Below are 13,645 nucleotides of genomic sequence, written 5' to 3' on the forward strand. Positions count from 1 at the left end.
TCCAACCGCGGGCAACCCTCTATGTGGTGTTTGAACATTCTCACCGTGACTGTGGTTTCCTCTCAGTGCTCCAATTTTCTGCCAGTCCAAAGATGTGCGGTTTAAAGTGGATTGCCCATAGTGCCCAGGGATGTGTAGGTTAGGTGGGTTAGTTATGGGAAATATAGGGTTACATGGAGAAGATAGGGGGCCACGTCCAGGTAGGATGCTGTTTGGTGCATCAGTGCGGACTTAATGGACGGATGTCCTGCCTCCACACTGCAGAGGTTCTATGAGAATGACAACAAATTTGGCCTATACAAACACCCAGCGAGTTTATACATAATCCACGCTTATCAAGGTCTTGTATGTTTCATTCTCATTCCAAAAGTACCCTGTTAAAGCCTTCATAATATAAGCCATTCACCCCAGGAATACGTGAAATGAAACATCTCTGAACTGCTTTCAATGTAATTATATCCTTTCTCAGATAAGGAGACACAAAAAACTTAATCTCACTCTCAGATCATAAAGTTTATATTTGTTTTCTCAAAGTGCTGAGAGTCTTTGGAACACTCTTCCCCACAGACCGTTGGAGGCAGAAATATTGAATATTTTTCAGGCACGGACAGAAGGTTCATGAATAACAACAGAGTCAAGGATTATGGAGGAATGGGCAGGAATTTGCAGCGTAGGGGAAAATGTAGACAGTGGCATCAAAATACACGGGTCCGGAACATCCAGGAATATAATGCAAAATGAAATGATATTATCAATAAAACATTAAGGGGGAATCCAAGATACCGGAGATCCGGAAGGTCTGTTTTGCTGGGCTCTGCATCACAGTGCGGGCAAAGTGGTTCCCTAACCCATCCCATCCCAGCCATTTACGTAAAATTCAACACTAAAAGAGCGATTGAATCTTTACTGATCATAGTTTGTCAAGTGGAAATGACTAAACATGGGAAAGGATCAAGTAAGTCCCAACACACGGTGCACCCGTCAGAAGCATCGAGCATGCCTGAGGCTGTAGCTGCAACCCACTCTGCTCCCTCCATCGACCCAGTTCCTCGCCAGGCCACAGTCGCTGAGTTCACTAAGTATGTGAAATGATTGAAGTAATGATTGAAGAAGGGTTCAGCAGTGGCGAGAGCCGCTCTCAGCCGTGCTCCAAAAACATGAGCAGCAACTTGACTGCCTTGGAAACAGAACAGATTATGCCAAGCGCCGAACTGCAGTGACAGAGACCGCGATCAGTACCTTTCAGGAGAGGATCCTCGCCTTTGAAAACCAGGTCCATTCCTTAACTGAACATGACGGCCACCTCGAGAACAGGGATAGGATGAAGAATGTTCACATCGTCGGTTTGCTGGACCGGATGGAAGGTGGTCAACCAGTGAGTTTGTTGAGAACTGGCTGCAGCGATTCCTTCACTTCAAAACTGAAAAGGGACAGGTGAAGACTGAAAGAGTTCATTGGCTTATGGTGCGGAGGTCAGACTCAGACCAACGCCTTCGCCCTGTCCTTCTGCGGTTACATAGTTATGGGGATAAACATAGGCAGATGGAATCTTCCAGAACCCAGGGGAAAGATCCGATGGCTTTAATTCACGAGGGCTCCAGGATTATGATCTTTCAGGACTTTTCAACGGTGGTGATTCAGGAAAGAAAATCTTTTGATGATATCAAGAGAAGAGTAAGGGAACTCGGGAGTCAGTATTCCTTAATATAACCAGCGGTGCTCCGTATTGCTTTCAATGGATCCATACACTTGTTTGACTCTCCAGAGAAAGCAAAAACTTTGTGACATTTTAAAGTAAGATGGATGTTTAGATAATCATGTTTCTCTCTTAAAAGATATTTTCTTGAATTTTTCTGGTATTAACCAATGTTAAATTATATTCGGGGATGGGTAGAGTACTCACTTTTAACTTCTTCATTAGTATTACGACACTTTTTCTCGCTCCTTGCTTGTGTCTGGGGTGCGACTCAAGCTGGAGCGGAATACAAAGTTAGTTGTGATGACTAAATATAGACCAAAGGGCAGTTGAAGCCCGATTTTTGTTGTTAATTGCCCTGGATGTCATATTGGTAGCAGGCAAAAGATGAAGTTTTGGGGTATGTAACAGTCCCCACTGGACAGGCGTGGTGGGGGCGGGGGGGGGGTTGGGGGGGAGGTGGGGAGGGTCATTGGCACTTTGGATTTTGTTTCATTTTTTGTTTTTTTGTGTTATTAGTTTTGGAAAGTTTTGAGAGCTTGTTGGATGTAGTAGTCTTAGTTCGTGTTGTTTTTAAGCTCTATGAGTCTTTTTTCATTCATGATCAGTGATGTGTAATTCGAGTTCTTCCTCTCTCGAGCTCAAATATTGCTACAGTGTGTGATGGATAATGATGTGCTTAAATGGTGTACCTGGAACAATAAGCGGAGCCATCGCCCAGTTAAGAGGAAAAATGAACTTTCTAGTCTTAGAAAGGAGAGGGTGGATGTTGTCCTACTGCAGGAGATGCACCTTGATGACAAGGAACATTTGATATTACAGCAGGGCGGGTTTGATCGGGTTTATTTCTCGTTTTATTAATAATAGGAGTAGGGGAGAAGCCATATTGGATAGGAAGAATCTTCCAGTTAAATTACTAGATTACATTAGACATTCACAGGAGGATCATAATCCCCATACCCTTGAACAATGGGAAAGAATACAGTTTTTTGAATGGTTATTGCCTCCCGGCGCACCCTCTTAAAACCATGGTAGATGCATTTTCCAAATTAAGCTATCTTGTCTCATGGTGCATTAGTGTTGATGATTTCAACTGTCTTATGGACCCCACAGTGGACAGAATGTCCAAAGATCACCCAATATCCTCATCATAATGAAAGCAATTAGTTGATTCTCGTGTAGAACTAGAGCTGGTGGATGTCTGGAGGCAGATCCACATCACAGGTAGGGATTTTATGTTCTCCTATAACCCGCATAAATGCCACACGAATGTTCATCTCTTCTCCATCCATTCAACAATCTTAGATTCGGTGGCATCCTTTACAATTGGGAAAATTACCATTTCTGACCATGAAGCAGTACAACAGTTTCGAGACGCTGGCGAATGGATCCTTTTTTTCTTAAGGCTATTTAGTTAATTGAGTATTTCTGTAAAGATTTCAAATCTTTCTTAGCCATTAATGCAGATTCAACCAGTAACACATCCATTCTATGGGAAACTGCTAACGCTCATGCCAAGGGAATAGTTATTCATCAGGAAGCTCCAGAAGGGGGAGCAGGAACGCTGGCTTTAGGCACAGCTGAGGACAGCCGAGAGTGCATACAGTGATAGCCCCTCAGTGCCTAATCTGCAGCGGATGACAACGCTTCTGTCTACAGTGAATTCCTCACTCACACAGACAGCCAGGAAGGAACTTACTTTTGAAAAACAAAGGCTGTTTGAACATGGTGATAAACCAGGCAAGTATTTAGCCTAACTTGCCAGGAAAATGAGCGCGCCCTCAAGCCGTTACCTCAATTAGGGAAGGTACTGGGATCCTTCCCTCCGATTCCAAAAAGATTAATGCAGCCTGTCCGAGATTTTTCTCCGAATTATTTCAGACGGAACATTTTGAGAATAGATGGATTAAGATGGAGTCATTTTTCAAGAACCTTGGTATTCCAGGAGTAACCCTGCATACGTGTTGTGCCTCAATGCGTGATTGTCAGCACGGGAAGGTTCGAAGCAGCTTCAGAATGTAAAGGTGCACGTTCCTGACGGATTTCTGAGTGACTTTTATAAATTATTTATAAACCTATTGTCAGGGTTGATGTTTAACATGTTCTATCACTCATACAGTCACGAACCCCTCCCTCCATCCTTTCGAGAGGCTCATATCTCTCTGATGCTTAAGAAAGGAAGACCCTGGAGGATTGTGCTTCTTATACGCCAATCTCACTTTTAAATGTTGCTTTCAAAATCCCGTCTGTGACCTGTACATTAAGGTGGAAACTTTGCCTCCTTCTGTTACCAAAGAGGACCAAACAGTCTTTATAAAGGGCCGCAGATCTTCCTACAATGTGAAGAGTTTACTCAATATGATCTAAGAGTATCAACAACAATCTGTCCAGAGATTAATGATCTCTTTCGATGACAGAAGACATTTGATTGGGTTGATTGGCCGGATCTCTTCTGTACATTAGAACGGTTTGGTCTATGCAAAGTTTTTATCAAGTGGGTGAGGGTCCTTTACCGCGATCCTCTGGCTGCGGTTCTCACTAATGGTGTGCCAACCAGTAATATTAATATTTCTCCAGGCAGCCGACAAGGTTAACACCTTTCACCATTGTTGTTTACGTTTGGGATTGAGCCACTAGCGGAGGCCAACCGTAGGGATGCCAACATATCTGCCCCAGAATTGGGATAGAAGTCACGTAAGATTACATTGTATGCTTTTTGTCAAATTCTGCAATTTCGGTAGTCCATGTGATGCAATTCATTGGTTCACTTGTTGCCTTTCCGGGTAATAAGATTAATTTTACAAAGTTGGAGGCCATGCCTGTGGGAGGTCTTAGGGAAATACCTAATATGGAGGGCAAATCCCGGTTTCCTTTTAAATGGTCACTGGGGTGGTTTCCCTATATCAAAATATTCATTGTATCTGTCTTTGATCATTTATTTAATGTGAACTGTATCCATTTGTTTGACAAAATTAAACAAGACCTTCAAAGATGGGAGGCATTTCCAATATCCTGGCTTGGTCGGATAGCTGTTATTAAAATTAATGTAGGGCTAAATGTAGGGGAATGGGTCTGAGTGGGTTGCGCTTTGGCGGGTCAGTGTGGACTTGTTTGGCCGAAGGGTCTGTTTCCAAACTTTAAGTAATCTAAGATGATTTTTAGGAAATAATGGCTGGTTTAGCTCTTTTATTTGGCGCCGTAAGTGATTTTTTATCAAGCTAACAAAATTGCAACTGCCCCACAGATTTTTTGGAGTTGGAGTTGGATTAAAAGCAATCAATTAAGTTTTTTTCATCCTATATGAGATCCTAGGCCACTGAGGTCTCGGCATCAATAAGGCTAGACATTGAGCCCTCTCAGACAAAGTGAACACTTATTAGTCTGTTGTTCTTAGATAAAATGACAACTTTTATGGAGTATTGTCATAAACTAATGATGATCAATACTGTTAAAACTTGAAGGACAATGCATCAGATCGAGGGCAATACAGACAAAACCATGTTTCTTACCCCTATAATCGGTATGCCAGTTTTTCAACTGGGGATGATGGATTCCAGGTTTAAACTGTGGGCAGCGAGGGGGATACCTTGCTTGAGTGATTTAGAATTAGTAGAATCCCTACAGTGTGGATACAGGTCATTGGGCCCAGCAAGAACACTTCGACCCTCCGAAGAGTAACCCACCCTCACCCATTCCCCTACCATCTTATATTTACCCTGACTAATGCCCCAACGTACAGATCCTGGAACACTATTTGCGATTTAGCAATGGCCAATTCATCTAACCTGCACATCTTTGTGACTGTTGGAGGAAACCTACGCAGACACAGTTGAGAATATACGAACTCCACACAGCCAGTCACCCAAAGCTGGAACCAAACCCGAGACCCTGGTGTTGTGAGTCAGTGCAAACCACTGAGCCACCACGTGTTACTTGAGGGAGAAACAATTATATCATTTGGGCAAATAACTCGTTAAGTATGGACGACCTAATAGAGACGTCTTCTGTTTTTGTTCCAGATTAGAGATGTGATTTTTTTAAAAATTAACAGAGAGTTGGAGATCCGGTCCAGAGAAGTGGGTTCTTTTTGCTAAGGATACACTCTCTGTCAGCACCCTTTATCATCAGTTGGATAATGTCCCCTCAGACTAGACTGTGCAGCTTCGTGACGTCTGTGCGAGATAGTTGAGGGTTTAGATCTCTTTGGAGACATTTGAGGATATTTGTTAAAATGCTCAAAGGATTTTGATCTGTAACAGGTCACATTGCATGCAGTTGTAAATTCTTCATAGGGTCAATCTGATACCAGTGTTTCTCTCAAAATTCAAAGTGGGATTATCTTCAGCATGTCCTAAATGCAGAACGACTACAGCACTCTTGCTCATTGCATGATGTCCTGCTGCAGGCTTCATACATATTGGAGCACTGTGTTAGGTTTGACAGACTGGGTCTTGGGGACCGAATTGGAGATGGACCTGGTTTCTCTTATCCTGGGCCTGCCCAGAGTATCTTACGCATGGGAAAAAATCCTACTTTCTGTGCTAGGAAACTTATTCTTTGTGTTGGATGTCTGAAAACTCCTCGGGCTGTTGGTCTTTGTAAGCTCCTCATCGAAAATATCCCTTTGGACTTTCTCACCAGTCTGGTGCCCCGAAAAACAGAGATTAGTATAAGTCATAGAGTCAGAGAGATGTAAAGCATGGAAACCTTCGGTCCAACCCATCCATGCCAACCACATATCCCAAACCAATCTAGTCCCTCCTGCCAGCACCCGGCCCAAAACCCTCCAAACCCTTCGTATTCATATACCAATCCAAATGCTTATTAAATGTTCCACTTGTATCAGCCTCCCCCACCTCACCTGACAGCTCATTCCAGACACGTACTACCCTCTGTTTGAAATAATTGCCCCAAGGGTCTCTTTTATATCTTTCGCGTCTCACTCTAAACCTATGCCCCCTAGTTCTGGACTCCCCGACCCCACGGAAAAGACTTTACCTATTTTCCCTATCCATGCCCTTCATAATTTTGTAAACCTCTATAATGTCACCCCTCAGCCTCCGGCGCTCCAGGGAAATCAGCCCCAGCCTATTCAGCCTCTCCCTGTAGCTCAAAACCTCTAACCCTGGCAACATCCTTGTAAATCTTTTCTGAACCCTTTCAAGTTTCAGAACATATTTCCGATCGGAAGGAGACCAGAGTTGCACGCAATATTCCAACAGTGGCCTATCCAATGTCCTGTACAACTGCAACATGATCTTCCAACTCAATACTCTGACCAATAAAGGAAAGCATACCAAACGCCTTCTTCACTATCCTATCTACCTGCGACTCCACTTTCAAGGAGCTATGAACCTGCTCTCCAAGGTCTCTTTGTTCAGCAACACTCCCTGCGACTTGACCATTAAGTGTATAAGTCCTGCTAAGATATGATTTCCCAAAATGCAGCACCTCGCATTTATCTGAATTTAACTCCATCTGCCACTTCTCAGCCCATTGGCAATTTGGTCAAGATCCTGTTGTAATCTGAGGTGACCTTCTTCGCTGTCCACTACACTTCCAATTTTGGTGTCATCTGCAAACTTACTAGCTGTACCTCTTATGATCGCATCCAAACCATTTATGTCAATGACAAAAAGTAGTGAATCCAGCACCGATTCTTGTGGCACTGCACTGATCACAGTCCTCCAGTCTGAAAAACAACCCTCCACCACCACTCTCTATCTTCTACCTTTGAGCCAGTTATGAATCCAAATGGCTAGCTCTCCCTGTATTCCATGAGATCTAACCTTGTTAATCAGTCTCCCATGGGGAACCTTATGAAAACCTTTACTGAAGTCCATATAGATCACATCTACCCCTTTCCCCTCATCGATCCTCTTTGTTACTTCCTCAAAAAATTCAATCAATTTTGTGAGACATGATTTCTCACACACAAAACCATGTTGACTATCCCTAATCAGTCCTTGCCTTTCTAAATACATGCACATCCTGTCCCTCAGGATTCCTTCCAACAACTTGCCCACCACCAACGTCAGGCTCACTAGTCTATAGTCCCCTGGCGTGTCCTTACCACCCTTCTTAAACTGTGGCACTACGTTATCCAACCTCCAGTATTCCGGCACCTCACCTGTGACTTTCCATATTACAAATATCTCAGCAAGAGACCCAGCAATCAATTCTCTAGCTTCCTATAGAGTTCTAGGGTATACCTGATCAGGTCCTGGGGACCCGTTTCAAGAAACCTTTGGGTATTTATCCACCTTTACCCATTTTAATACATCTAGCACTTCCTCCTCTGTAATATAGACATTTTGCAATGTGTCGCCATCTATTTCCCAACATTTTATGTCTTCCACCATAAATACTGATGCAAAATATTCGTTTAGTATCTCCCCCATACTTCCTGTGCTAGAAAAAATATTCTGTTATGTTGGATGTCTGAACAGCCCCCGGGTCTGTTGGGTCCTTGTAAGCTCATCATGGAGAATATCCTTTTGGACTTTCTCACGAGTTGGTGCACCAAAAAGCAGAGATTAATATAAGATATGGCAACCCTTTTTGGATTACCTCGATACAGGCTTATCTGCCAATCTAAAAAGGACTTTTACATAGCCATGAAGATATTGTCTTATGAATCTAGTATGGAGAATTATGTACATATGAATGTGTAATGCTCTCGAAGAACGAGAACTATCATTTTCTTATGCTGAACCATATTATTTATTTATTGTTTATTGTTTATTTTTTGTTTTTCTTCTGTCCATTCAGAGACGTTAACTTGTTTTGTATGTACATGCAACTGGGTGTAATTTTGTTCATTATTTGAGTTGTTTTGTTATTGGTTTAATATAATAATAAAAACCTCTTTTTCAATAAAAATGTTCGTTAAAAAATTAAAATGCCAGAATTGTTAGAATAGAGTCCCAAAGAACTCTCATTAGAGAGACTACTCATAGTGGTTTATCCTGAGGGTCACCACACCCCAGTGACAGGGTGAGGTTGAGAGAGCATCCCCTTCATGGTAACCTCTGTCAGTGTGGGGAATTGAACCTGCACTGGTGGCCTCCCTCTGCGTCACAAACCAACCATCCAGCCAACTGAGTGGGAGACTGTGTAACTGCTACACACAGAATCAGTCACAGACAAAGGCCAAGAGAAACATTCATGACAAGGAAAAAGGTATATTTGAGATAATCGTCATGATAACGGCTGAGGATAAAAACGTTCTCTGCTAGAAATTGTATTTAATAATGAGTCACGTTTTTGGAAGCTGTCTTTGGCTGAATACAATAAGGTGAGACAAGTGAAATAACCAGAATGACTAATTGTGGTTTGATATCGATAACCATAAAATAAGTGCATGCTTTTGAATGGTCTGTGGAAAACATGCTGACTGTTGCATGAATTTATAAATCAGATGAAATATATTGTAAGGAGAGTCCGTCCCCATGGGAAATGCCTTCTGAACACATGCAAGAAGAAACCCGTGGTATGAAGTGTCTGAGAATCGTCTGCTCAGTAAAAGGAACCTGGGGGTTGAATGAATGAAAGTTCATGTAACATGGAGCTGAGAAAACCATCGCATCACCCCCGAACGTATTGAATGTAGGAGCATATTTGAAATACTGAATGGCATCATGATGGATTTGAATTGTGTGTGATTTGAAAAACGCACATCTCTACTCCATCATTTTACATGTTACACACTGGAGCACAGCCGTTTTTCTGTAAGTGGGAATAAGTTGGAACATTATCTGGAACATTCCATAATTGGCATTCTCTAGAATATTCTATAACTGTATGGGTGGGGGGCGGGCATTAGAAAGGCAAGAGAGAAAGAGTGGGAAGGTGCTGCATGTAGCAGTGAGAGTGGAGGAGCATGAGCCTTGTTCGGGGGTCGGTGCTATAACAGATATACAGTGAGTGTGAGGGAGCAGAGACAATATGGGGACCCTTATCCTGACAGAGCAGGGAAGGTTATTGATGCTTGTCCTGTTTTGCTGGACATTTCCTCAGACCGCACACTGCACTGAGCTGGATGAGGAGTTCAGACCATGCTCGGTTGGTCTGGTGGTATGATCCCTCTGGGAAGAGAATGGTCCCCCTCTGTACAAGCCCATCCACCAGGACCTCCGTGTCCCTGTTGACAAACTGTGGTGTAATTTCCCTTAGGCTGCTATGCTCGGGGTAAACTGTGCAGGGCAGTTCTGAACTGAGAAAGCACAACCGTGTACCCATTGGCTTTTTAAAGATGGCACAAGTGTCAGGGATCACAGAATATCCGGGGCATCCCGGCGATGGTCATTACCTCCAGTCTTGATGGGTTGGAGAATCGGGCTGGCATTGTATGATAGGGACACTATGGAGTGGGGTGGGTAGTTAATGAGTTGAGTTTGGTAAGATAGCACCAGGAAACTAGCTCGGCCTCGTGCAGACAACCCCTCTGTCACACTTAATGAAAATGTTACTCCAACAGTGTTTTTGTTAGATTCAGCCCAGTGAGGCGAAGACTCTGCTGTCCTCACTCCCAGTTACAAAGCTGCAGAACAAATGCGCATTCAAAACTCTCCATCGCCTGAACTCACAGCAATATCCCTTTCACTCATAATTCTTCGAAATACTGACCCGTGTTGCATGATACTATCGGAATGTCTTCATTTCAGCATTCTGAAACCTGTGAACATATTCTTCCATGACATTTTATCTCAGTCTCTACCCCCCCACTCTGTCTTCACCCCAAAACTCACTCATTTACAGTCATATTGCACGAGACTGCCCATATGACTGGCCATTTGGCCCAGCTGGTCCATGCCAACCAAAATGTCCTTCCGGACTCACCACATTTCCTTGCCCTTGCTCTGTATCCCTCTAATCCTTTCCTATCTGTGTATTTGTCCAATTACATTTTCAATGTTGTTGTTGTACCCGCCTCAATCACTTCCACTGGCAGCTCAGTCCATATGCGTACCACACTCTGTGTAAAAAAATTGCCCTTCAGTTTCCTTTTTATATGTTTTATCCTTTCTAAACATTAATGGATACCCTCCAGTCCTTGATTCGCCATCCTTGGGAAAAAAATTGAAATATTCACCACATGCACTCCACTCATGATTTTATGAGAGTGACACTTACATAAGAACCCTTTCAGTTCCTATGCTGTAAAGAAATAAGTTCTAACCTGTCCAACCTCTGTCTATAACTTAGAGCCTTGAGATCAGGAAACATCTTTCCAAATTTGTCCTACATTCTTTCTTGTTCAATAATATCCTTTCTAGAGCTAGCTGAACAAAACTGAACACAATACTCAAACTGCAGCCGAACCAACATCCTGTACAACTGCAGCACAACGTCCCAACGTCTCTCCTCAATACCCTGATGAAGGCCAGTGTGCCAACAGCCTTTTTCACTGTCCTGTGTATCTGTGACACAAATTTCAGGCAACCGTGCACCTGATCTCCAACGTCCTTTTGTTCCACTACACTCATTAAGGCACTATCATTTATCACTAAACTCCTACCTGGATTTGGAAATCCAAAACGCAAGACGTCACACTTATCTATATTAAACTCCATTTGCTATTTCTCAGCCCAATTCCCCAGCTGGGCAAGGTACTGCTGCAATTTCTGATAATGTTCCTCACTGTAAATGATGCCTCCTAATTTATTGTCATCTGCAAACTTATTAACCTTGCGTTGTGCACTCTGGTCCAAATCATTGATATAGATAACAAACAGCAATGGGCCCAGTACCGACCCCTGAGGCACTCCACTAGTCACAGGCCTCCAGTCCGACAAGCATCCCTCCACCATAGTCATATGCTTCATAACGTCAAGCCAATTGTGTCACCAATTTGCCAGTTTACATTGGAGTCCATGCGATCTAACCTTCTGGAGCGGCCTACCATGGGGAAACTTATCAAAGGCCTTACCCAAATCCATATAGACGATGTCCACTACCCTACCCTTGTCAACATTCCTGGTCACTTCCTCAAAACACTCGATCAAAATTTGTCAGGCATGATCTGCCTCGCACAGAGCCATGCTGACTGCTCCAAGTCAAACTCTGTCTTCCCAAATGCCTGCATATCTTATATCTCGGAACCTTCTCAAGTGGTTTCCGGAAACAGATATGAAGCCGACTGGTCTATATTTCCCAGGCTTTTCTTTTCAGCTCTTCTGAATAAGGGCTCAACATTTGCTACTGCCCAGTCTTCCGGGTCTTTGGCCCCTGAACTGTCTTCTCTCACCTCTTGCAGTGCTCTGAGATATATCTGGTTCGGACCAAGAGATTTATCTAACTTTATGCATTCTAATATGTCCAACAGCACCTCTACTCTGATATGAACTGTACCAAGATATGACAACTAACCTGCCAAAGGTCACAGCTCTTCATGTCTTTCTTCATGGTATACACAGAGGGGAAATTGAGGAACTCAACCATCTCTTGTTGTTTTACATATGTGTGCCTATTTTTGATTTTAAGGCATCCTATTCTCTCTCTAATTTTTCTTTCTCTTTCCTATACTGAATTTGGATTCATCCTCATCTGCTCAGCCAAGGCTATCTCATTACCCCCTTTACGCCTTCTTTATTTCCTTCTTCAGTAAACTCCTGTGTCCCCTGTGTACCTACAGGGATTCCCTTGATCCCAGCTGCCCGTACCTGAGCCACGCCTCCTTTTTGCTGGTCGGAGCCTCAATATCACTTGTCATCCAGGGTTCTCTCTTCCAGCTTCACTTTCCCTTCACCCTCACAGGAACATATAGACCTTGAACTTGGGCTATCTCACTTTTGAAGCCGTCCTCTTGCCCGGAATCCTTTTACCGGGAAACAAATTACTCCCATGAACCCCTGCAATCTCCTGTCTAATTCCAACCAAATATGCCTTGCTACTATTTAGAACTTGAATCCGTGGACCAATTGTTTTCCTCCCTTAACTATTTTAAAATTAATACAAAGCTAGTCACTTTTCCCAAAATACTCCCCCGCTTTACCTCCATCACCAATCCATCCCTATTTCCCAACAGTAGGTCGAGTTTGTCCCTTTCCGAGTAGGACCCTCTACATGCTGCTTGTGGAAAATCCTGAACACACTTAAGAAATTACATTCCATCCAAGTTCTTAACCCTCTGGCAGTCCCAGTCTATGTTAGGAAAATTTAAATCACCTATTATGACAATCCTATTGCTCCTGCTAATCTCACCAGTCTCCCTGCATATTTGTTCCTCCAATTCCCATTGATTATTTGGAGGCTTATAGTTTAACTACTATAACATCACCATCCCCCTCTTACATCCTTGCACCATTCACAAAACCCTCATCGGATATTGTCTCAGTTATTTCATCTTTAAATACTTGTGTGATAGTCACCTTAATCAGAACTGTTGCTATTTGAACTGTTTCCATTTGCATCTCTCTCGTGCAATGATTTTCACATCCGCAGCATACCTTGTCAAGGCAGAGTCGAGATATGGAGCAGTAAATGGATTGTAGCTGCACATACTGTTACTTCCAGCATGGGCTGCAAGTTTCCCCACACTGGGCAGTGATCTAACACAGTGTTACCGAACAAAGCCACAGCCTGGGGTTATATACGAATGAACCAGTGTGGACTGCACAGCTCCCCATGCTGGACATTTAGCCCAGGATTATAGATCAAGCATTGGTGTGGGCTGCTCAGAGTTCCACTCTGGACCGGATTTACACAGTGCTCCATTCTGAATGTATTATGGATTGGCTGGTTATGTGAGTTGGATTGCGAATGTTAGAGAACCAAACATCTGGCAATACCTTCATTTTGTGTTTCAATTCTTGTGATTGGACCCTTCAAATACTGACTCATCCTGTGAGACCCATCCCTCTGGATGAGTCATGGTGACTGTTGTTACAGCAACTGGGTCTGCAACATGACCAACAAATGGAGCAGAGGCTGCAGAAAGGGGCGTCT

This window comes from Chiloscyllium punctatum, chromosome 14 (assembly GCF_047496795.1).
Source record: "Chiloscyllium punctatum isolate Juve2018m chromosome 14, sChiPun1.3, whole genome shotgun sequence".
Lineage (NCBI taxonomy): Eukaryota > Metazoa > Chordata > Chondrichthyes > Orectolobiformes > Hemiscylliidae > Chiloscyllium > Chiloscyllium punctatum.